At 48.1% G+C, this 23103-nt stretch overlaps 1 long non-coding RNA gene across 1 annotated transcript; it reads left to right on the top strand.

The window, feature by feature from the left end:
- Positions 1–3083: 3083 nt before the first annotated feature.
- Positions 3084–21653, top strand: LOC133255711 (uncharacterized). Its single transcript, XR_009739032.1, has 3 exons — positions 3084–10827; positions 11830–14192; positions 16006–21653. It is a non-coding gene; the product is annotated as an uncharacterized LOC133255711 (long non-coding RNA).
- The last annotated feature ends 1450 nt before the right edge of the window (positions 21654–23103 follow it).

Below are 23103 nucleotides of genomic sequence, written 5' to 3' on the forward strand. Positions count from 1 at the left end.
AAATACAGGATTGTATTTTTGCCCATCAGGTTGGCATAAGTTAAAAAGATTAATAATATCAAATGTTGATAAGAAAAGAAATCAGAGAAACAATCACTCTTATGAACTATAAATTGGTGAAGGTTATTAAATGCCAATTGGTTAGTGCCTATCAAAATTTTAAACGTACATATCCTTTGACCTCGCCCTACAACTTCTGGAAATCTATACAAAAAAGGAATTATTTTAAATCACAATATTTCTGTACCATGGTGTGAAGTAGTTCTAAGAGTACCAATATGAAAGGACATATAACTAAACAAAAGCACAATTCAGAACAATATACAATATAAAGCACAATCCCACTTACACAAAAAACACCTAAGTGAGTAATTATATGCAGGCATGCATGCATGCTCAGTCACATCCGACTCTTTGAGACCCCATGGACTTCACCCCGCCAGGCTCCTCTGTCCATGGAATTTTCCTGGCAAGAATACTGAAGTGGACATTTCCTCCTTCAGGGGATCTTCCTGACCCGGGGATTGAAATTTTGTCTCCCGAGTCTCCTGCCTTGCAGGCGGATTCTTTACTGCTGAGCCACTGGGGAAGCCAATACAGATAATTACATGGAGAGAGAGAGAGAGAGAGGCATCCCTGGTAGATCATCTGATAAAGAATCCGCCTGCAATTGGAAGACCTGGGTTCGATCCCTGACTTGGGGAGATCCCCTGGAGGAGGAGGGCATGGCAACCCACTCCAGTATTGTTGCCTGGAGAATCCCATGGACAAAGGAGCCTGGCAGGATACAGTCCATGGGGTCTCAAAGAGTCAGACACGAATGAGTAACTAAGCACAGTCCAAAGAGTGAACAGGAAATATTTGCTTTAAGTGCTGACAGGGTTATTTCCTGGGAAGGGTATCAGGAGTGTTTGGTAAAGGAGAAGTTTCCTATGTTACACTGTATGTTTTGAGTACTATTTTTATAATAAAAGTATATTTCTGCACTGTTTCTGCCATTGTGAAAACAAACATAAAGGTTTCTTGACAAACTTTTTGACACTAACTAAGGGTTTATGAAGGAGTCATTGAAAACCCCATGGGCAGAGGAGCCTGGTGGGCTGCAGTCCATGGGGTCACGAAGAGTCAGGCACGACTGAGTGACTTCACTTTCACTTTTCACTTTCATGCACTGGAGAAGGAAATGGCAACCCACTCCAGTGTTCTTGCCTGGAGAATCCCAGGGACAGCAGAGCCTGGTGAGCTGCCGTCTATGGGGTCGCACAGAGTTGGACACGACTGAAGCGACTTAGCAGCAGCAGCAGCACTGAATATATATATTTTGTCCTCTTTACATGTCCAGCATTGTCCAAGGGGTGAAAGAACCCCCAAAGAAACATATCCCACTCAAATCCCTGTACATTCACCTTGTGATGATCATGCAATGCTAATCATGGAAATACAGTCCCTACTGTCATCCAACGGGCACCATAAACATTCAACAATTGTGTGTTCAAATGTATTCTTACATGTGTGGTGCTTGTGAGAGTAGGGTTGAGGGAATCTTTTCCTTCAAACTTAATCCCATAGGATGCCAACCCTTACAGGACCTGACAGCCATTCGTGTTTTGGAAATCAGAAGTTTTATGATTTTAGTTGGTGCTAGTGGACAGAGTCTATATCTCATACAGTGCATGCATGTATGCTAAGTCGCTTCAGTCATATCTGACTCTTTGCAAGCCCATGGACTGTAACCCACAGGCTACTCTGTCCATGGGATTCTGCAGGCAAGAATACTAGAGTGGGTTGCAGGCCCTCCTCCAGGGGATCTTCCCAACCCAGGGATCAAACCCGCATCTCCTGTGGCTCCTGTATTGCAGACAGATTCTTTACCACTGAGCCACTGGGGAATATAGGAGATTTAGCAGAATCTGGGGCAGCACCTTATGATCAGGCACATACCCAATATTTCTGTAGCAAAATGCATGAATGTCCATATCAAATATGCAGACTAGTTAACCACAGGTCAGTCCAAGTCAGATTCTCCAGTCAAATGAGCTCGTGCTAATCTGACAAAATCAGCTTTTGATGTTTGAGATCTCTCTGGATTTTGGAACTGTGGAGGAGGGACTGTATTGCAAGATGCTCTCTAAACCTTACCTTATTTTTGTTTTATTGCAGCGTAGATGACTTGGGGTTCCCCAGGTGGCGCTAATGGTAAAAAACCTGCCTGCCAATGCAGGAGACACAAGATGCTTCACTACAACTGAAGCGCCATAGCACACACATAGATGATTTACTAAGCTTCACTTTGAAAAGCGATTTCTGACAACATAATGTCAGCGTGATGTGCCTGTATTTAATATCATTCCTCCCCTCATCATTGAGCACACAGCGGATGCCATCACGTTAAGGGAGTGATGGTGTCCCTGAGGCTGGCCTTAGTCAGGCCAGATAATTTGCATGTTTAGCCCAGCTGTACTAAGATTAAGGAACCTACTGTTCCTACAATAAGTTTTGCATTTTTTAAATTTTCTAATTACTTCTAGGAAATGATGTAGTACAAAATACTATAGCATAGTCACATTCACGCACACATGAGGCAGGGTGGACTGAACGGAAGTCATACTCAAGCCACATTTGTTAAGTCCAAGCTCAGCTCTTCACTCATTAGTTGATGTAGAGAAATCCAAAGCCAGCAAATGGAGGTCGGCTCCAGCTCATCCAAGTCTAACACACAAAATTTCTTATTGCCAGTTCTCATGGAAGTCTGGGGTTTGAATATATGCTACCTATGTGACGCAGAACCCCCAAGCCAGAATAGTGAGCGAATTGGTCCCAGGTTGGCAGTGCCCCCTGGTGGTTAGAAGAAGCAAATACAAATCCTCGAGTAAAGTGTTCTCACTTTGATTTGCCAAACTCCAAAAAACAAAACCCACTCCAGTACTCTTGCCTGGAAAATCCCATGGACGGAGGAGCCTGGTGGGCTGCCGTCGCTAAGACCCAGACACGACTGAGCGACTTCACTTTCACTTTCATGCACTGGAGAAGGAAACAGCAACCCACGCCAGTGTTCTTGCCTGGAGAAACCCAGGGACGGGGAGCCTGGTGGGCTGCCGTCTATGGGGTCGCACAGAGTCAGACATGACTGAAGCGAATTAGCAGCAGCAAAAAACAAAAAAAAACCCAAACTCAAAGCAATGAGTCACCATGAACTAGAGTCAGCAGAGACAACAAGCCACAGATTTCAACCAGGATTTCTCAGCCTCAGAGCTATTGGCATTCGGGACCAGATAATTATTTTCCATAAGGGCTCTCCTGTGCATGTTTAGTAGAATACCTGGCCTCCACCCACTAAAGGCCAGAAGTGTGTGTGCACACTCACACACACACACACACACACACACACACCCCACCAGTTTTGACAACTAAAATGTCTCCAGACATTTCCAAATGTCTTGAAGGAGAAAAATTGCCCTCACTTGAAAAACATTGATTTAGATCTTCAAAGACTTAAAATATTAGAATAATAAGATAGATCATAAAATAGCTGTGTATGAAAAACCTAAAGGCTTAAAAGACAGAACAAAGACAAATGATAAAGGGATAAGAAACTACCAAAATTTACAGGCAGGTGTTTATGAAGGCTCAAATAGAACTTCTGGAAATGAGAAAAATATAATCTATGAAATTAAAAATTCAGTGGATATACCAGACTAGATAAAGAATCACTGAATTAGAGGAGAGATTTAAAGAAATTGCCCAACTATATTGGAAGAGCAAAACAAAACAGAAAATGGAACAGAGAGGACAAAAATAAAAATCAAGGAAAATATAATGCAGAGGTTAAGCTACAACCAACTGAAGCTCCAGAAGGAAAGAATAAGGAGAATGAGAGATAGGCAATATATGCAGAGATAATGCCTGAGACTCTTCTGGATCCATATACACAGGAACTCCTGAAAATATCAAGCTGGGTGAGAGTGCAAGTTGTTATGTGCTAGATGGAGGAAAGCTGAAGACTAAGCCTCAAGGGCTTATCACTGAAACTGGTACACCAGTCCAACCCAGGGGCCACATGAGGGCCATGCTGGCATCAACGGCGCAGATGTGGGAGAGCCGAAAAGGGAGTGATACTGTGGCAGTGGCCTGAGTTTGGCCTTGAAGGATGTTGAGGGATGTTCACCCAATGTGACTTAAGAGACCTTGATTTGAGCCCTCTATTTTATAGGACAACCTGCAAGATTGATTGGAGGTGGAATGTAGAAGGGTAGAGAGGAAATGGGAAAAAAGGAGAAAGAGCATAAGCTAAGTTTGGAGGCAAGCCTAACACTTCATGAGCCAAAGACCAAAAGGAGTCCTGTTCAATGGATTGGGGAATATTTGAGAGAGGAATTACAAAACTTATTGAATGGACAAAGTGAAACCAGCCTGGGGAAGTCCCTTGGGAGATAACCAGGTGTGTTTAGTCTTGAAATTGTAGGCCAAGGGTTGGTCAGCTGCAGCCTATGGGCAAGTCTGGCCCACAGCCTGTTTTTGCCAATAAAGTTTTATTGGAGCACAGGCACATCAGTTCATTTACAAACCATCTATGGCTGTTTTTGCACTATGATAGCAGAGAGGAGTAGCTGCCATAGACACCACACCATGTGGCCTGCAAAGCCTAAAATATTTACTCTATGGCCCTTCACAGAGAAAGTTTGCTGATCTCTGATCTAGGCAGAAGCAGCCAGGCAAAGAGGCCTTGCAGCCATTAACCAAGATTAAGAGGATAAACCTAGAAGTGGCTGGAGGACTGTGTGTTTTGTACGAGGAGGAAGAAAAGTGCTTAACCTTTACTGAGTTCCTACAAATGGCCCCCACTCCAGTACTCTTGCCTGGAGAATCCCATGGACGGAGGAGCCTGGTGGGCTGCAGTCCATGGGGTCGCTGAGGGTCAGACACGACCGAGCGACTTCACTTTCACTTTCATGCGTTGGAGAAGGAAATGGCAACCCACTCCAGTGTTCTTGCCTGGAGAATCCCAGGGACGGGGGAGCCTGGTGGGCTGCCGTCTATGGGGTCGCACAGAGTCGGACACGACTGAAGCGACTTAGCAGCAGCAGCAGCACATGTGCCATCCCTCCTCCCACATTATCATTAGTTTTCACAACGATCCTGACTAGAAATTGTTACTATTTTATTTTTTTCAGAGATGAGTCAAATGGGATCCAGAGAAGTTAAGCGATTTACCCAAGGTCAGCCTGAGATTTAATTTCAGGTTGGTCAGATTCCAAAGCTGATGTTCTTCCTACCACACCTCACTGCCTTTCCAGGCGCTGTGTATCCCAGACAGAAGGTGACAGCCTCAGGCTGATGAGCTGGCTACTGTGTGTCATAGCCAGCAACAGTTTAAATGGGGGTGGTGGTGGTGTGGTCAGTGTTAACCTCTTCCCTTGAAAACAGATCCAGGGGCCTACTCTGACCCGAAGTGAGGGGGACCTCTGGCTCAGGGCTCCTCCAACAATTGCTTCCAACTTGTCCAAACATTGGCTCCACCTTGGCCCCCTCCACCCCACCCTGCCAGAGCCATTGGCTCGGCCAAGAATGCCTATCATACAACTTCCCTCCAGCTTCATCTCACAGCACGATGCTGAAGGCAGTTGGGCCATGTGATAGCATCTCTGTATCTATGAAAAAAAACACACAAGGGTTGGCAGCCCTGCGCAGTGCCACCCACAAGAGATGGCCCAGTTGATCTGCAGTGAAATTGCAACACAGCCTCTGCTTCTGCCCCAGCTGGATCCCAGGCCCTGGAGCAGAGCCCATCGGGGCTTGCTTCCACCCCCAGCCTGGCTCCTGTTCCTCCCATGACTAATTTGGATCCCCATCTGACAGCTACCATGACCACTCTGTCCAGATAGGGCCTAACAGACCTGCTTCTCGGTTTTGTGGTCAAACTGGTTCTTGAAACTTCCCCAGAGTTCCAGCAGGCTTGGGTCTGTCTGTGGGGAACTGTAACTGGCTGCCCCTTGGGGTTGAGCTGGTTGAGGGTTTGAGAAACCAAAAGAAAGAGATTAGGAAAGTACGAATTCTACCTAAGGCCTTGGTTATCTACATGGTTGTGGGACGAAATGGAAGTCTCCCTGGTGGATCCCAGTGGCTGGGTCTGTACCTTGTCAGCTCTCCCCTTTATAGTCAGATGCCATGCCACATGATCTCTAACCTCCAGCTTGTCCATGGGGAAATGGATGTAAACAGAGGCAGACAACCTTCCCAGAGGATATGGGAGGAACCCTGTGACCCCAGGCCTACTGACAGCCTCCCATGGACAGTTGCTACACCCTCCTACTCCTCTGGGAAACAGAGATGTGTGTCAGCTCCAGGGACACTGGGCCCATGCCTGCTAGTGTGCTGAACTGCTTGCTGGCTGTCCCCGATGCAGAGGGACAGGGGGAAGTGTGAGACACCGGCTCAGGCTTATCCCACCAGCCTTCCTCAAACACAGCCTGTTGGCCCCCTTGCTGTAGCCATAAGGTGTGTCCACACGGGGGGCAAGAAAGAAAGGGGTGGGGGAGCCAGAAGAGGACAAGGAGGACAAGGAAGGTTTAAAGAGCATCTATTATATGCCAAGCTAGCACAGGGCACATACAAACATCATTACATTTATTCCTTATGTGGGAAAGGAGACATAATTTATTAGACAAACATGTGCATCCCTGAGACATAGCACAGCTATAAGGACTATAGACCTGACTCCTCCTGTATCCCACCTCTACCATAACTGCTTGTGTGATCTCACTTAACTCATCTAAAATATAGGGGTTCAAAACTATGACTAATGTCGTATGGGTGTTACAGTGATTAAATGAGATAATGTGTATAAAGTATCTTAGAGCAATGCCTGATCTGAGCTCCCTGTGTTATATAGCAGCTTCCCACTAACCACCTGTTTTACACATGGCAGTGTGTACACATTAATGCTACTTTTTCAATTCGTCTCAACCTCTCTATTCCCCTCTGTGTCCATTCTCTATCTCTGCACCTCTATTCCTGCCCTGCAAATAGATTCATCAGTACCATTTTTCTAGATTCCATATATATGCATTAATATACAATATTTATTTTTCTCTTTCTGACTTACTTCACTCTCTATGACAGACTCTAGGTGCTCTGTGATGACCTAGAGGGATGGAAGAGGGGGTGGAGGGATAGGCGGAAGGCTCAAGAGGGTTGGGATATATATACAAATGGCTGATTCGTGTTGTTGCACAGCAGAAACTAACACAACATTGTAAAGCAATTATATTCCAATTTTTTTAAGTGCTAAAGGAAAAAATATAGACCTAGAAAATATAGCCAGCATGTTCTCCAAAACCTAAGACAAAGATTTTTTTTTCAGACAAAAATATATATATATAATACCTGATACAGAGACAGTAAAGTCATAGTGTTAACTAATTCTGATTTTTTAATCTTTATTCTTGTTTTACTGTTGAAGAAATTGAGGCTCAGAGAGGAGCAGTGACCTGCCCAAGATCACACAACTAAAGAATAACAGATGCTGGCGTTCACCTCTGGGTCTGTCTGATGCCACTACCCGCTATTTGAAGATTCTGAGTCCACACGGGGATTGAGATAGAAAGAGAAACCTGAGCGCCCTTGGGCAAGATAACTGCTGCAAAGGCAGCAGCTGGAGCTGTGGCTGGCCTCAGGAAGGGAGTGAGTCAGCCTCACAAGGTCGCGGGGTGAGGTCCCCTGGGAGGGGCTCAGGGTTTCTTGGCACCCTCAGGCCCTGAAAGGAACCCAGGTGGGGAAATGGCTCTGGGTGACAGGAGTCTACCCATCCCTGAAGAAACCAGCAAACGATTATGCAGAAAGAATTGAGAAGCACGCTCGGCCTCCAGGAGGGCAGGCTTAATGGTGGTGAAAGAGCCCCTGGCAACAGATAAACAGGAAGTCCTGTTGCCCAATACCAGATAGACACGCAAGCGGCCCCCACACACGAATGGTGGTACCGAAGCATGGCGCAGCAGCCCAGGATCCTGCCTCAGCCAGTCCACACACAGCCACAAAGTGGGCCAGGCCTCTGGCAACCGGGGAAGGTACACAGCCTCCCTGGGCACCCCTTTTTCCAGGCATGAAGTGCAGATGATGAGACCCAACTCCCAGGGCAGTTCTAAGGATTGAGGTTAGATTATGGGGTGGGATGTGGTGTGAGTGCCCTTTCTCAGTACAGAGTTCATGACCCCCTGCACCCTTAATGCTATGCCCAAACTGTCTCCCGTTCCCTCAAAGCGCTGGACTCAAGACAGGTTTCTACTGAGCTTCTCAGGTTCCTGGAGGGCAGGACTGAGCCTTTTCATATTTACAGCAACCCCACCCCTCTCCCACACCTGATGGAAAATAATAGTGCTACTTCAATATCCCTGGGGACTTCCCTGGCTGTCCAGGGGTTAAGAATCTGCCTTGCAGTGCAGGGGATGCAGGTTCAATACCTGGTCAGGAAACTAAGATCCCATATGCTGCGAGGCAACTAAGCCTGAGCGCCCCAACTTCTGAGCACGTGCACCTCAACTAGAGAGTCTGTGCGCCCGAACGAAGATCCTGCCTGCCACAATCAAGACCTGAGGCAGCCAATAAGTAAATAAATATTTAAAAAAAAAATATCCCTGGACAGGTGCAGCTTCTGGCCTCATCCCCATGTCCCTGGAACCAACCAACCAATCCGAGCTACCTCGACACATAATCACTGGCTGCCTCTGAAGGTCTTGAGCTCTGCATCACCCGTGTTTAGAGAGGCCAGCACCACTTGGAGAGGAGGTTACAAAGCGGATTCAATCACTGACTAGGAGTCAGATCTGCAGCCTTTGAAGCCCTCACGGGCCAGCCAAAGCCTCTGTTCCTGTGTTGTTGGACTTTGTGGCTGTTTTACAGACAGAGCCCAAAGCCTCCTTGATAAAAAGTGCTATCTACCTAATGAATGTATTTCTAGGGCGTTTAAGTTCAAAGCCAGTACAATACTGGAAGGAAGGAAAGACCAAAGAATGGAAAAAACAGGATGGGAGCTAGGGACCCCTGAGCCCAGCAGATGTTTCTACCAAAAGAGTCTCCTCACTTCCTGGGATCCCTGAGACTGAGCCCTACGGTCTAAGCAGGCAGGTCTGTGATCCCATCCAGCCCGACCTGTCCTAAGGCCTGAGGCACACCAGGCATCTGAGCAGAGGCTACATCACACGCAGTCTTTGGATTCCCTAATTGTTGCTCTGAAAATCTGTCAGAAGCTCCAAGGGGCACCAAAGCAGTTCTTTGGAAAACAAGCGGACAGCAGTGAAGGGAACCAAAGCCTCAATTACGCTGGGGACAGAAGCCTTTCAAAAGAGATGGTTTAATGAAAAGGTGCTGTCAAGAGCTCACTGTGTGGAAAGCAGCCTGTCCTTAGCTTCCTTTCTCCCTGTCCCCACCCTCCCCCACCTAGTCAGGAGCCAGCACGGCAGGCCCAGGACTTCAATGCCTAAGGATTAAGCCTGGCCAGAGAAGGCAATGGCACCCCACTCCAGTACTCTTGCCTGGAAAATCCCATGGACGGAGGAGCCTGGTAGGCTGCACTCCATGGGGTCGCTAAGAGTCAGATACGACTGAGCGACTTCACTTTCACTTTTCACTTTCATGCATTAGAGAAGGCAATGGCAACCCACTCCAGTGTTCTTGCCTGGAGAATCCCAGGGACAGGGGAGCCTGGTGGGCTGCCGTCTGTGGGGTCGCACAGAGTCGGACACGACTAAAGCGACTTAGCAGCAGCAGCAGCAGTAAGCCTGGCAGGGTTGGGAAGGAAGGAGCTGCCAGGCCAGTGCACAGGTCAGCTCTCTCAGGTCCTGTCCCCTTACCCAGCCTGTAACCTGGGTTCTGGACCCGTGGTTCTGTGACCCAGGCTTGGAGAAGACAATGCAGCCACGGTAGTTTTCTACAGCACTACTCATTGTTTGATGAAGGGGACTTTGAGCATAGATTTAGTCTTTATTAGTTACCTTGACAAGTAATTTCTAATCTAGCCTTTAAACAATCCTTTAAGTTGCTTACTCCATGATTCCCATTTTACAGATGGAGCAACTGCGGCGCAGGGGATCAGGGGAAGCAACTTGCTCTTGGTCACATAGCCAGAAAGCAACAGAGCAAGTGTTTAAACTAGGCAGTCTGGGTTTACAGCCACCTTTTCACAACTTTCCTCCTAGTCTTGCCCTTTCTAGTGTTGATATGCTTTCTTGATTAGCCTTCCAGACTGAGTCCAAGCTCCACCTGTAATCCCCAGGTGTTTCCAAGTCAAGCCTGCTTCCAGGCTCAACCCCTCTCCCCAACACAGATTATCTTCTTGGGTCCGGGAGTCGCTGCCACCTACAGGCCTCATGTGCAAAGACGCTTGAGCTCTTAGAGGTTCCCTGGGCAGAAAGGTGGCCTGGGGACCCAGCACCCACTGCGCTGCTGTGCTCCGCCATATGGCTAAGCAATGGGAGAGGGTGGGGAGCTTTAGCTCTGCAGAGTTCTGCATCTGGCCCCTTCTGCAATGACAATCTGGACCCCACAGGAAGAAAAAGGGTGGTGGGCTCTACAGGGAGGCAGACACAGTGGTGGGAGATGAGCCCCCACGGAAGCCTCACCACCTGGGATGAGTCAGCCTCCTGGTGCAGTCCCGCCTAAAGACAGGAATTAATGGAGCTCAGAAAGAATATTTATCATTTCCGTGCTACCTTTCTTTTGTAGCTTGCTAAAGACTTTAATGCCTGCACCATAATCCTGCCGGAGGAAACCCATGAAGCTCCGAATGTCCCTGTGTTTCAGAACTGTGCCGGACTCTTCTCCGCCAAGTAATTGGTAGGTATACACAGATTGAGGAGGGATTGAGAGAGCCAAGACCACTGGGGACAAACAGATTTAGCCGAAATGCAGTCAAAATGTAGACCGAGCAACAAAGATAGGCATTTTCTGCCAACCCAGTCTAGTCTGAGGCTTTATTTCTAGACTGATCACTGGCTTGCTGCGACAGCCGCAGAAACCACCTCCCTGGGCCTTAGTGCTAATCGATACATGTGAATGGGGAAGAGGAGAGGGGAAAGAGAATGGTGGTTAACTTTGCACCTATTGAGAGGTGGGCACCGTGCAAGGTGTGCATGCGTGCAAAGTCGCTTCAGTCATGTCTAACTCTACAACCCTATGGACTGTAGCCCCCCAGACTCCTCTGTCCATGGGATTCTCCAGGCAAGACCACTGGAGTGGGTTGCCATGCCCTCCTCCAGGGTATCTTTCCAACCCAAGGATCAAACCCATGTCTCTCGTAAGTCTCCTGCATTGGCAGGTAGGTTCTTTACCACTAGCGCTACCTGGGAACCCCACTGTGCAAGGTGCTTTATGTGAAATACCTCCCAAGACCCCAAGTGGCAATTTTTATATCCCTGTTTTAAAAAGGAGGAAATGAAGTCAGGTAAACCCAGAGTCACATAGCTAGAATGCAAAGCAATGACAACAATGGTAACCAATACAACAATCATAGTCAGTGTTTATATGGTGCTTGCTGTGGTCTGGGAAATACACTGACATGTTTAAGCCTCACTGAAAACCACGGGGCTTCTCCAGTGGCTCCGTGGTAAAGAATCTGCCTGCAGTGCAGGAGGTGTAGGAGACGCGGGTTTGATCCCTGGGACAGGAACATCCTCTGGAGGAGGGCATGGCAACCCAGTCCAATATTCTTGCCTGGAGAATCCCATGGACAGAGGAGCCTGGTGGGCTACCGTTCATAGGGTCGTACAGCATTGGACATAACTGAAGCAACTGAGCTCGAGCTCACATTAGGTTAGTGTTGTTATGCCCATTTTGCAGATGAGGAAGCTGAGCAGAGACCTGTATGTCCCACCCAGTACCAGCAGCACCACCTTCCCTCCTGTTCATGCCACAGAACTGTTGTGAGCACCAGCAGTATTGGGGAGCAGAAACAATGTTCCTGCTGAGGAAAGGCACCCCTGGATCCACCTTTACTTCCTTCCTGGAGAGGGTCCCTCTCTGGCAGCAACAGGCACTTCACCTCTGTTGATGAGTTGAAAGCCCCAGGGCTTATACATGAGTGTTACAATTTTTCCTGTGTCCCCAGAAAACTGGAGTGGGTGGTTTCAGAGGTGCAGAGCACAGTTGGGAAGAATCGTGGAAAGAGGGACTGGAGAACCGATTTAGTCATGAATGAGGAATGGATAAGAAAGTGGGAGAATAAATCTAAGATGGGCAATCAAGAATAGAAAGGTAAGAAAAGGAGGGAAAGAGCCCCTCCTCAAGGAGCCCCCCAGTGCCTGAACACCTGTGCCTACAGCCCCAGACCCTGACCCTTCTCTTTGATCCCATAGGAACAAGAATGTACAGGGCCAAGGGTTAGGCTGGGCAAGGAGAGAACTGAGAGGAAGTCAGACAGACTGAATTTTGAGACCCACCTCTTCCACTTACTCACTGTGTCACCCTGGATAGGTAGCTTAACCTCTCTGAGACTTAACCTCTTTCCTCACCTGTAGAAGGGAGATTACATCCTTGCCTTACAGGGATGATGTGTGGATTAACCACGGTGATGTCCAGACAGTTCTAAGCACAGAAGTGACTGGCCTCCGGCAGAGCTCGGTAAATTTTGGCTACAATTATAAGCTGTTTTAAAAGCACTTGGCATGGAGTAAATACTCCACAAATAAGCACCATACAAGTGTAAATAATTATTAATTATTATGATGACTAATCATCATTATTGTTGATGATAAACGTGAGAACTGCTACCCAAATGCCAGCTCCCCCACTCAATCTGTCTGCAGTTTTCACTCCTCAGCAACAAAGAAATATCCTGAGACGCAGAGCAATTGCTGGTCCCATGTAGGCAGACAGGGAGCACTGACACTGTCTCGGTCCCCACCTCCGCCACTCCCCCTCCCCTTTCCCACCCCACCCCACCCCCAGCAGCACAGCAGGGTCTGGTCTCACCCAGGCAGGTGACGTTCAACCAAATGCACCCATCTGGTTGTGCATCTACTTAGCTCCTCTGCCTCTGCATTGTTAAATATTTTGGATAGCACCTAAACAGAGTACCTCTTTGCAATTCCTTGAGCCCTGGCTCATGTGCAACAAGGCAGACCTGCATACAGAAAGTGAACCAAGGAAATCCTGGTTCCCGGAAGCTCTGCCTCTGAGATGAGGCTGGTAGGCAAGGAACAGGCTCTCCTGAGCATGCAGATTTCAGCCTCGTACTGAAGAATCAGAGCAAGGCCTACAGAAGTGCCTAAGTCAGCACCCCGCATAGCAGAAACTCAATAAATACATGGATGACTGGATAGTCAGATGGATGCATGGATAGATGGATGAGTGAGAGTGAACATAATAATCATGTCTTTTTTCCCCCTGACTTTCTGATGCTTTGAAATCTGGGGCTTTGCTGGCCCTGAAGAGTCTGCAGCTCCCAAGGCTAGTAAACTCTGAGATAGTATGAGTTTCATATGCAAACCAGCCAGTCCCTCTTTCCACCCATCCCCTTACCCTGCCCCCCAGCTACCTCCTTTTTCAGGCTTACACTTTGGGTCACTACCTACTTTCCCTCCTCACCCCAGGGGCCAGGTACCAGATTGTTAGGGTCAGTCCCTGCACCCCAGAGCACTGCTGAAATCATTCTAACTAGCAAATCCTAAACCTGCTTAGCTTGCCTCATTTGTTCCTTCCCTTGGAAACCACAGTAAAGACTCTCGCCCACATTTTCCCCTCACTCCTGCCTCCTGATCTACCCTGGTACTTCCCCACATAGCCCCTTGTGGCATGGCCTGCCCTCCTCTGGGGAACTGTGAGTAATAATCTACCTTTTCAACAGCAATCATCTTCTGAACTGCTGGCTTTACCATACCTGAAGAATAATAAAACCTACATTGTAAAACAGGAGGGGGAAGGATAGAGGGAAGGAAGGGAGGAGAGAAGGAAGGATGGAAGGAGAAAGGGAGGGAGGGAGGAAGAAATTAACCTATTGATTTCAAGTTTCTGTAGGAATGATCTGATCCACAAGTTTGCTCTATGCTTTGAAAGAAGCAGCTTCCTCCTAGCAGATTCTGGATGTGTTGAGAGAATGATCCTCCACAGTGCCATAGGCCAGCAGTTATAACACTCTACCTTTGGGGACATACAGGCTTGGCTTTGAATCATGACCCTGCCTTTCACTGGCTATGAGACCTCGGGTAACTGACTTGACCTCTCTTGATTTGTTTCATATATATATATAATAACCATGCACCATCTCACTCTAGCATCAAAAATCTTGGAAGGTAGGTACCGTCCAGTAGATAGATACCTCCCAGTACCCAGTATCCAGCTTACAGTACACATTCCACAAATGATGAATATTATTACTTGGCCATTCTGCAGTCCTGCACCCCGAGTGCTATCTGGTAGCAAGACTGTTATCAAAATGTCATCTTTACCCAGAAATTCCTATTTGGGTCTCTTGGTTTCAGCATCCCAGAAAGGTGTCTCAAACTCCCTGCCCAGTCCCTGGCCCAGAGTTTGGGTTCAGCAGACGGAAGGCTGGCTGTGCTTAGTGAAGGAACTAGAGGGGCCCTGTATCCCACCTTGTGCTTCGATTTCCACAGCCCTGGAGTCACACTGACCCCCTTCCTGTAGAGATGCTGTTTGGCTTCCCCTGCTGATTTCAAAGTGAGGAGCAGGAGGACCTTTAAACTGGAATAGCATTTCCATTTTCCCATCTCCCCCGTACACCATCACTCAGTAAAAATAGCTAATTTTAAAATGGCTGCTCTTATGATGGACGAGATTAATGGATCTTGAAGAGCAGCCAGTATACCAACTGCTCCTGCAGCCATGATGAAAGCTAATAATGTAGAAAATTCTGCCAATTCCTTTAATTCATGAATATTTAAGCCTGTGAAAAATCTGTCAGATTATATCATTTTTTTCTGGTGATTTTCCGCCTAAGTACATTCGTGGCGGCCTGCCAGTTGCTCAAGAAACTTCAGCGGGAGCAAAACTGTTCTTGTTGTTGTTGCTGTAACCATGGGTTGTCGTCTTCCTGCTGAAATGATCCCCCCTCCCCATCCCAGGATGGAATCAGGTTCACCTGACAGAGCCAAAGGCAACCCCTAGGATTTTACCTCAACAGGTACAGATTCTTCTAACCCAAAGCCTGGCACAGACCTATGAGATCTGAGCCCACGGTTTTCAAATGGTGTTCCACGGTACCCAGGGGTTCCTCCAGGGTCCCCGAGGTCCCCTAGCTAGAGATGCTAGGTGGTTGGAGTTGGGGGATGCAATCTCCACCTCCATCCAGTAGTTCTGCTTTCAGCAGTGAGGTTCTATCTAATATTTCCCTGGGAAGACATTTCAATGGAGTTTGGAAACCACCTTGTAGCCCAACCCCCACCTCCCGAAATAACAGATGGAGAAACTGAACCCCCCACAAGGGTAAGCAGTTTGTCCATGTCACTAAGTACATGAGCGGCGGCCTCTGAACTGTAGCCAGGGTCCCCAGCTCCAAGCCAGCTCGCTCTCCTTTCCAGCACATTCTGGCCGACCTCTCAACGGCCCAGCACAGCCTGGGTGGGGGAAGCAGGAAGCCGCCGGGCTCAGATGGGATGGCCGCCGCTCCCCAGCCAGGGTGGACAGGCCTCTCTCGGAAGCCAAGCTGTTTCCTCGCAGAGACAAGAGACAGACAATGAGCGTGGTTAGCGGCTTGGGAGGGAGGGGCGGCCCACTTCAGAGATGATTATCATGTGGGGACTTGGCTGGAGGAAGGAGCGAGCTGCTTTTTATAGGAACTCCAGTTCCTCGTTTTGTTCCCCTCGGGTGATTCTCCAAAGAAAGCCGACTTGAGTCAGCTGGCAGTGGCAGGGCGAGGCTGAGGCGGCCGGGCTGCAATGGCCCTGGTTCAGCACCTGCCCCAGCTGGTCACGTCCTCACCAGGGCGGCCCGCACTCTGCCAGGAGCCCAGGTCAGCCCCCATCCAAAATCAACAAGTCTTTTGTGCTTCTCCTTTAGACACGGTGTAATTACAGCAAACACGCATTGGCGGCGAGCAGCAATCATGAGACAACTGTTGAGGATTTCAGATGCGCTTGGCGGTGGCTCCTGGAGCGCAGCGCGAGGAACCGCAGCTCCAGTTGGCCCGTGCTGGCCCGAAAACAAGGGATTTGCAGAAGTCAGGAGCGGTGTGTTGGCACGGTGTCCACGCCATGTCGTTCATCAGCTATTTCCTTGATAGCGGGTTGCGTCTTACCACCAAGCCAACCGACTGACTCATGAGTCAGTGACTTAAAAAATAAATAAATACTTGAGGCCAGCTGTGCCCGCCGAGCAAAACCTGTTAGGCTGCGGACAAAGTGGGCCCCTGCCACTTTCCCGGGTGGTTTCATTTTTCCTCTTTTTGTCTTCTTGTTTGAAAACTATGAAAGTGAAACCGCACACCTCCCCCTGAAAGCTGCTGTGTTCCCACGGCTGGAGGAGGTGGGTGGGGGCGAGTCTCCTGCTAGCATCAGCATTGCCCTTCCGCAGGCCCCAGGGTCCGGCCACACGGCTGGAACCCAGGCCCTACTGTGCCTGGCTCTGAGCAAAGGCCTGCACAGGGAAGTGGCCAAAACCCGCTGTTAGGTGGCTACAGTACATGGCCAAGAACCCACCCAGGTGTAGCTAGATTCGTCCTCCCAACAGGTGATGAGGAAAATAGTGATGTGTGTGGGAAGTGTGTTAGTCGCTCAGTCACGTCCGACTCTTTATGACCCAATGGACCATAGCCCTCCAGGCACCTCTTTCCATGGGGTTTTCCTGGCAAAAGTACTGGAGTGGGTAGCCATTCCCTTCTCCAGGGGATCTTGCCGACCCAGGGATTGAACCCGGGTCTCCTGCTTTGCAGGCAGATTCTTTACCGTCTGAGCCACCAGGGAAGCCCCAAATAGTGATCAGTATCCTCAATTTATAGATGAGGGAATAAAGGCTTCTTAGTTTAAGATTCATGCTCTGGTCCCACACTTAGTAAGCGGCAGAATTGGGTTTAAAACCCAGATTTATCTGATTCCAGTGTTTTTCATATTCTCAGATGTATCATACCAAGAATATGTAATACTATAGGGTGATTAACACTGACATGGCCCACTCACACCCCTCCCCCCAACCCCAAGGCTGACATTTAAGCTTGGGAAGCACAATCAAGGACGAATTAGACAATTGATGGTTTCACTGTAATTGTGGTTAACACCCTCAAGGAAGAAGGACAGGGTGTTTTCATCAGTGGACAGAGGGCCTGGCCTGGCCTGAGAGGCCTGAGAGGGATGAGGAGGAATTAAGTGGGCAAACATTCCTGGCAAAGGGAAGGGCAGGAACAAAGACCCTGAGGCCAGGAAGACTGTGTGCTGGATGCTGATGGAAGGGCACAGAGCTTGGAATGAGGGGGCCTTTAATGGTGGAGAACTTGGTGGGGCATTGAAGGCCAAGGAAATAATTAGGGGCTCTATCCTAACAACATGGGGTAGCCATTGATGGGTTTTAAGTAGCGGCATACACAAATCTGAGATTTTTTTAAAGGATCCCCCTGGTTGTTTTATAAACAATTGGCTGAGGGACAGGAGAAGGTGCAGGGAGAGTTACCGATCGGCCAGCAATGCTGGTGGCTCTCAGTTTCCAGACTGGCTGAGGGCACAGGCTCTCTCCATCACCTCCCCGCACTGTGCCTCAAAGATGCTCCAAAGGCTCCATCAGCTAACAAGACAATCTCATAATCAGGGACTAAGTTTACAGATGTGAAGCCAGAAGGACTACTGCAGCCTGGCAGCGTGGTTCTGGGGATCTCGTCCTCCTCCCCCAACCCCTCCAGCTGAAGCCAGGGTTGGGGTGACTGCAAAAGCAGCACCCCTTTCCTCCTCTGCCTCCTGGTTCCACACTGTTCTAAGTCATTCTTTTGAGCAGTCCCAAATATTCCCTGGACCAGTCCCAGGACCTTGCAAAGGACACCGCCATTATCTTCAATACCTCCACCATAGTTTGGCCTCAGGTCAAACAACAGGGAGGGAACACAACCCCGCCCACCAACAGAAAATTGGATTAAAGATTTACTGAGCATGGCTCCACCCATCAGAACAAGACCCAGTTTTCCCCTCAGTCAGTCTCTCCCATCAGGAAGCTTCCATAATCCTCTTATCCTTATCCATCAGAAGGCAGACAGGAGGAAAACCACAATCACAGAAAACTAACCAATCTGATCACATGGACCATAGCCTTGTCTAACTCAATGAAACTATGAGCCATGCCGTGTAGGGCCACCCAAGACGGACAGGTCATGGTGAAGAGTTCTGAAAAAACGTGGTCCACTGGAGAAGGGAATGGCAAACCACTTCAGTATTCTTGCCTTGAGAACCCCATGAACAGTATGAAAAGGCAAAAAGATAGGACACTGAAAGATGAACTCCCCAGGTCAGTAGGTGCCCAATATGCTACTGGAGATCAGTGGAGAAATAACTCCAGGAAGAATGAAGAGACGGAGCCAAAGCAAAAACATCACCCAGTTGTGCATGTGACTGGTGATAGAAGTAAAGTCTGATGCTGTAAAGAGTAATATTGCATAGGAAGCTGGAATGTTAGGTCCATGAATCAAGGCAAGTTGGAAGTGGTCAAACAGGAGATGGCAAGAGTGAACACCGACATTTTAGGAATCAGTGAACTAAAATGGACTGAAATGGGTGAATTTAACTCAGATGACCATTATATCTACTATTGTGGGCAAGAATCCCTTAGAAGTAATGGAGTAGCCCTCATAGTCAACAGAGAGTCCAAAATGCAGTACTTGAATGCAATCTCAAAAATGACAGAATGATCTCTGTTCATTTCCAAGGCTGCTGCTGCTGCTAAGTCGCTTCAGTCGTGTCCGACTCTGTGTGACCCCATAGACGGCAGCCCACCAGGCTTCCCCGTCCCTGGGATTCTCCAGGCAAGAACACTGGAGTGGGTTGCCATTTCCTTCTCCAATGCATGAAAGTGAAAAGTGAAAGTGAAGTCGCTCAGTCGTGTCCGACTCTTAGCGACCCCATGGACTGCAGCCTTCCAGGCTCCTCCATCCATGGGATTTTCCAGGCAAGAGTACTGGAGTGGGGTGCCATTGCCTTCTCTGATTTCCAAGACAAACCATCCAATATCACAGTAATCCAAGTCTATGCCCTGACCAGTAATGCTAAAGAAGCTGAAGTTGAATGGTTCTATGAACACCTACAAGACTTTCTAGAACTAACACCCCCAAAAGATGTCCTTTTCATTATAGAGGACTGGAATGCAAAAGTAGGAAGTCAAAAGATACTTGGAGTAACAGGCAAATTGGCCTTGGAGTACAAAATGAAGCAGGGCAAAGGCTAACAGAGTTTTGCCAAGAGAACACACTGGTCATAGCAAACACCCTCTTCCAACAACACAAGAGAAGACTCTACACATGGACATCACCAGATGGTCAACACCAAAATCAGATTGATTATATTCTTTGCAGCCAAAGGTGGAGAAGCTCTATACAGTCAGCAAAAACAAGACCGGGAGCTGACTGTGGCTCAGATCATGAACTCCTTATTGCCAAATTCAGACTTAAATTAAAGAAAGTGGGGAAAACCAGACCATTCAGGTATGACCTAAATCAAATCCTTTATGATTATAGAGTCGTGTCCAACTCTTTGTGACCCCATGGACTGTAGCCTACCAGGCTCTCCCATCCATGAGATTTTCCAGGCAACAGTACTGGAGAGGGTTGCCATTTCCTTCTCCAGAGGATCTTCCCGACCCAGGGAATTGAACCCAGGTCTCCCGCATTGTAGGCAGACACTTTACCATCTGAGCCACCAGGGAAGTCAGGAGACAGGTCTATGATTATACAGTGGAAGTGACAAATAGATTCGAGGGATTAGATCTGGTAGACAGAATGCCTGAAGAACTATGGATTGAGGTTCATGACATTGTACAGGAGGCAGTGATCAAGACCATCCCCAAGAAAAAGAAATGCAAAAAGGCAAAATGGTTGTCTGAGGAGGCCTCACAAATAGCTAAGAAAAGAAGAGAAGCGAAAGGCAATGAGAAAAGGAAAGATACCCATTTTAATGCAGAGTTCCAAAGAATAACAAGGAGAGATAAGAAAGCCTTCCTCGGTGATCAATGCAAATAGAGGAAAACAATAAAATGGGGAAAACTAGAGATCTCTTCAAGAAAATAAGAGATACCAAGGGAATATTTCATACAAAGATGGGCACAATAAAGGACAGAAATGGTATGGACCTAACAGAAGTAGAAGATATTAAGAAGAGGTGGCAAGAATACCCAGAAGAACTGTACAAAAAAAGATCTTCATGATCCAGATAACCATAATGCTGTGATCACACCTAGAGCCAAACATCCTGGAATGTGAAGTCAAGTGGGCCTTAGGAAGCATCACTAAGAACAAAGCTAGTGGAGGTGATGGAATTCCAGTTGAGCTATTGCAAATCCTAAAAGATGATGCTGTGAAAGTGCTGCACCCAATATGCCAGCAAATTTGGAAAACTCAGCAGTGGCCACAGGACTGGAAAAGGTCAGTTTTCATTCCAATCCCAAAGAAAGGCAATGCCAAAGAATGTTCAAACTACAGCACAATTGCACTGATCTAGCTAGCAAAGTCATGCTCAAAATTCTCTAAACTAGGCTTCAACTGTATGTGAACCGTGAACTTCCAAGTGTTCAAACTGGACTTAGAAAAAGCAGAGGATGCAAAAATCAAATTGCCAACATCCGTTGGATCATCAAAAAATCAAGAGAATTCCAGAAAAACATCTGTTTCTGCTTTATTGACTATGCCAAAGCCTTTGACTGTATGGATCACAACAAACTGTGGAAAATTCTGAAAGAGATGGGAATACCAGACCACCTGACCTGCCTCCTAGGATATCTGTATATAGGTCAAGAAGCAACAGTTAGAACTGAACATGGAACAACAGACTGGTTCCAAATTAGGAAAGGAGTACATCAAGGCTGCATGTTGTCACCCTGCTTATTTAACTTATATGAAGAGTAGATCATGTGAAATTCTGGCCTAGATGAATCACAAGCTGGAATCAAGATTTCCAGGAGAAATATCAATAACCTCAGATATGCAGATGACACCACCCTTATGGCAGAAAGCAAAGAAGAACTAAAGAACCTCTTGATGAAAGTGAATGAGGAAGATGAAAAAGTTAACTTAAAGCTCAACATTCAGAAAACTAAGATCACAGCATCCAGTCCCATCACTTCATGGCAAATAGATGGGGAAACAATGGAAGCAGTGACAGACTTTATTTTTCTGGGTTCCAAAATCACTGCAGATGTTGACTGAAGCCATGAAATTTAAAAATGTTTGCTCCTTGGAAGAAATGCTATGACCAACCTAGATAGCATATTAAAAAACAGAGACATTACTTTGCCAACAATGGTCCATCTAGTCAAAGCTATGGTTTTTCCAGTAGTCATGTATGGATGTAAGAGTTGGACCATAAAGAAAGCTGAGCACTGAAGAATTGATGCTTTTGAACTGTGATGTTGGAGAAGACTCTTGAGAGTCCCTTGGACTGCAAGGAGATCCAACCAGTCCATCCTAAAGGAGATCAGTCCTGAATATTCATTGGAAGGACTGATATTGAAGCTGAAACTCCAATACTTCGGCCATCTGATGCGAAGAACTGACTCATTTGAAAAGACCTTGAAGCTGGGAAAGATTGAAGGTGGGAGGAGAAGGGGATGACAGAGGATGAGATGGTTGGATGGCATCACTGACTCGATGGACATGAGTTTGAGCAAGCTCCGAGAGTTGGTGATGGACAGGGAAGCCTGGTGAGCTGCAGTCCATGGGGTTGCAAAGAGTCGGACACTACTGAGTGACTGAACTGAATGTAATTAAAGGTATTTCCTTTAACCTGCTTTTGAAATCTGCTTAACCAGTTTTCATCAATATTGAAAAGCTCTTCTGGTTCAGGCCTCCCCTCCTCACCCTATTAATCCCCCAGGAGGGCCCCTCCAGGTCACACCATATCCAGCTGGAGCTTGGCTGCCCCTTGGAGACCCCGTTTTCAGGAGAGCTCAGAAATCCTTCCCCAACTCTGACGCGCTCTGCCCACCCCTCCCTCCTGAAAGATGAGAAGAGGGTGGTCTGGGGCAAAGGAAGAGCTGCTCCTCCCCTCCCTCATCCTTCCTCGGTGTCTGGGCCAGACCATCTCTCCTGGCCTAGAGGGCCTCGGACTGGCTGGGCTACTAGGTTCGGTGCCATGAGGAGGTGCCCTCTCCTGCCTTCTGTCTGCCCCCTGTCCCCCAATTATTCCCACCCCTCTTACAGGACAGAGCAACACTCAGATCTGGGCCCTTGTATAAGTGAAGGGCAGGGATTCCAGGAGCCCTACACCTGCCCAGGCACCAAGGTGCCAATGCTGTAATGTATCCCTTTGGCCATTTTGTCTCCTTTGCCATGAAGACCCTTCAGGGCACTTGTGGGGAAGGGCCATATTTTGACCTAACACTATCCTCAGAGCACTGTAATCTCACCACAATTTCAAAGCTCCATTCTACAGATGGGGAAGTGGAGGTTCAGAGGGGCTCAAGAGCTTGCCTGCTGCTAAGCGGGAATCCGCAGCTGAAGCCAAGCCTGTTCCTTACATGCGTCCTGGTTGAGTGAGGACAGAGAGAGGGACCCTGAGGGGCTTTGTCCCCACCAGCAGGGCTGTGGCGACACCCCCAGGACCTCAGCACACACCGGCCCCGCACCACATCCTAACAGTCAGCGTGGGCCAGGGTCTGGAGACTGGAGGTGCATCACTGAGGTCCCACAGAGAGCCACCACCATGCCCCAGTGATGGCTACGCACCCCTGCTCAGGGTCCTCAAGGCTCAGCAGCCTGGAGGACATCAGCAAGAGAAGGTAAGGCATGAATGCAATTTAGGGTTTTCAGCCTTTCCTGTCAGCTCCAGATGGGAGCACCCCTGTCCCCCTGCCCTGCTGGCACCCCTCCTCCAGTCTCCCACCCCAGCACCCCACCACCACGCAGAGCAGGCCTTGCTCCATCTCCTGGTATCAGGGCAAACTTACAGCTAAGAGCGTGGTGGGAGGGACCACCAG

Source organism: Bos javanicus, chromosome 10, assembly GCF_032452875.1.
Source record: "Bos javanicus breed banteng chromosome 10, ARS-OSU_banteng_1.0, whole genome shotgun sequence".
Classification (NCBI taxonomy): Eukaryota; Metazoa; Chordata; class Mammalia; order Artiodactyla; family Bovidae; genus Bos; species Bos javanicus.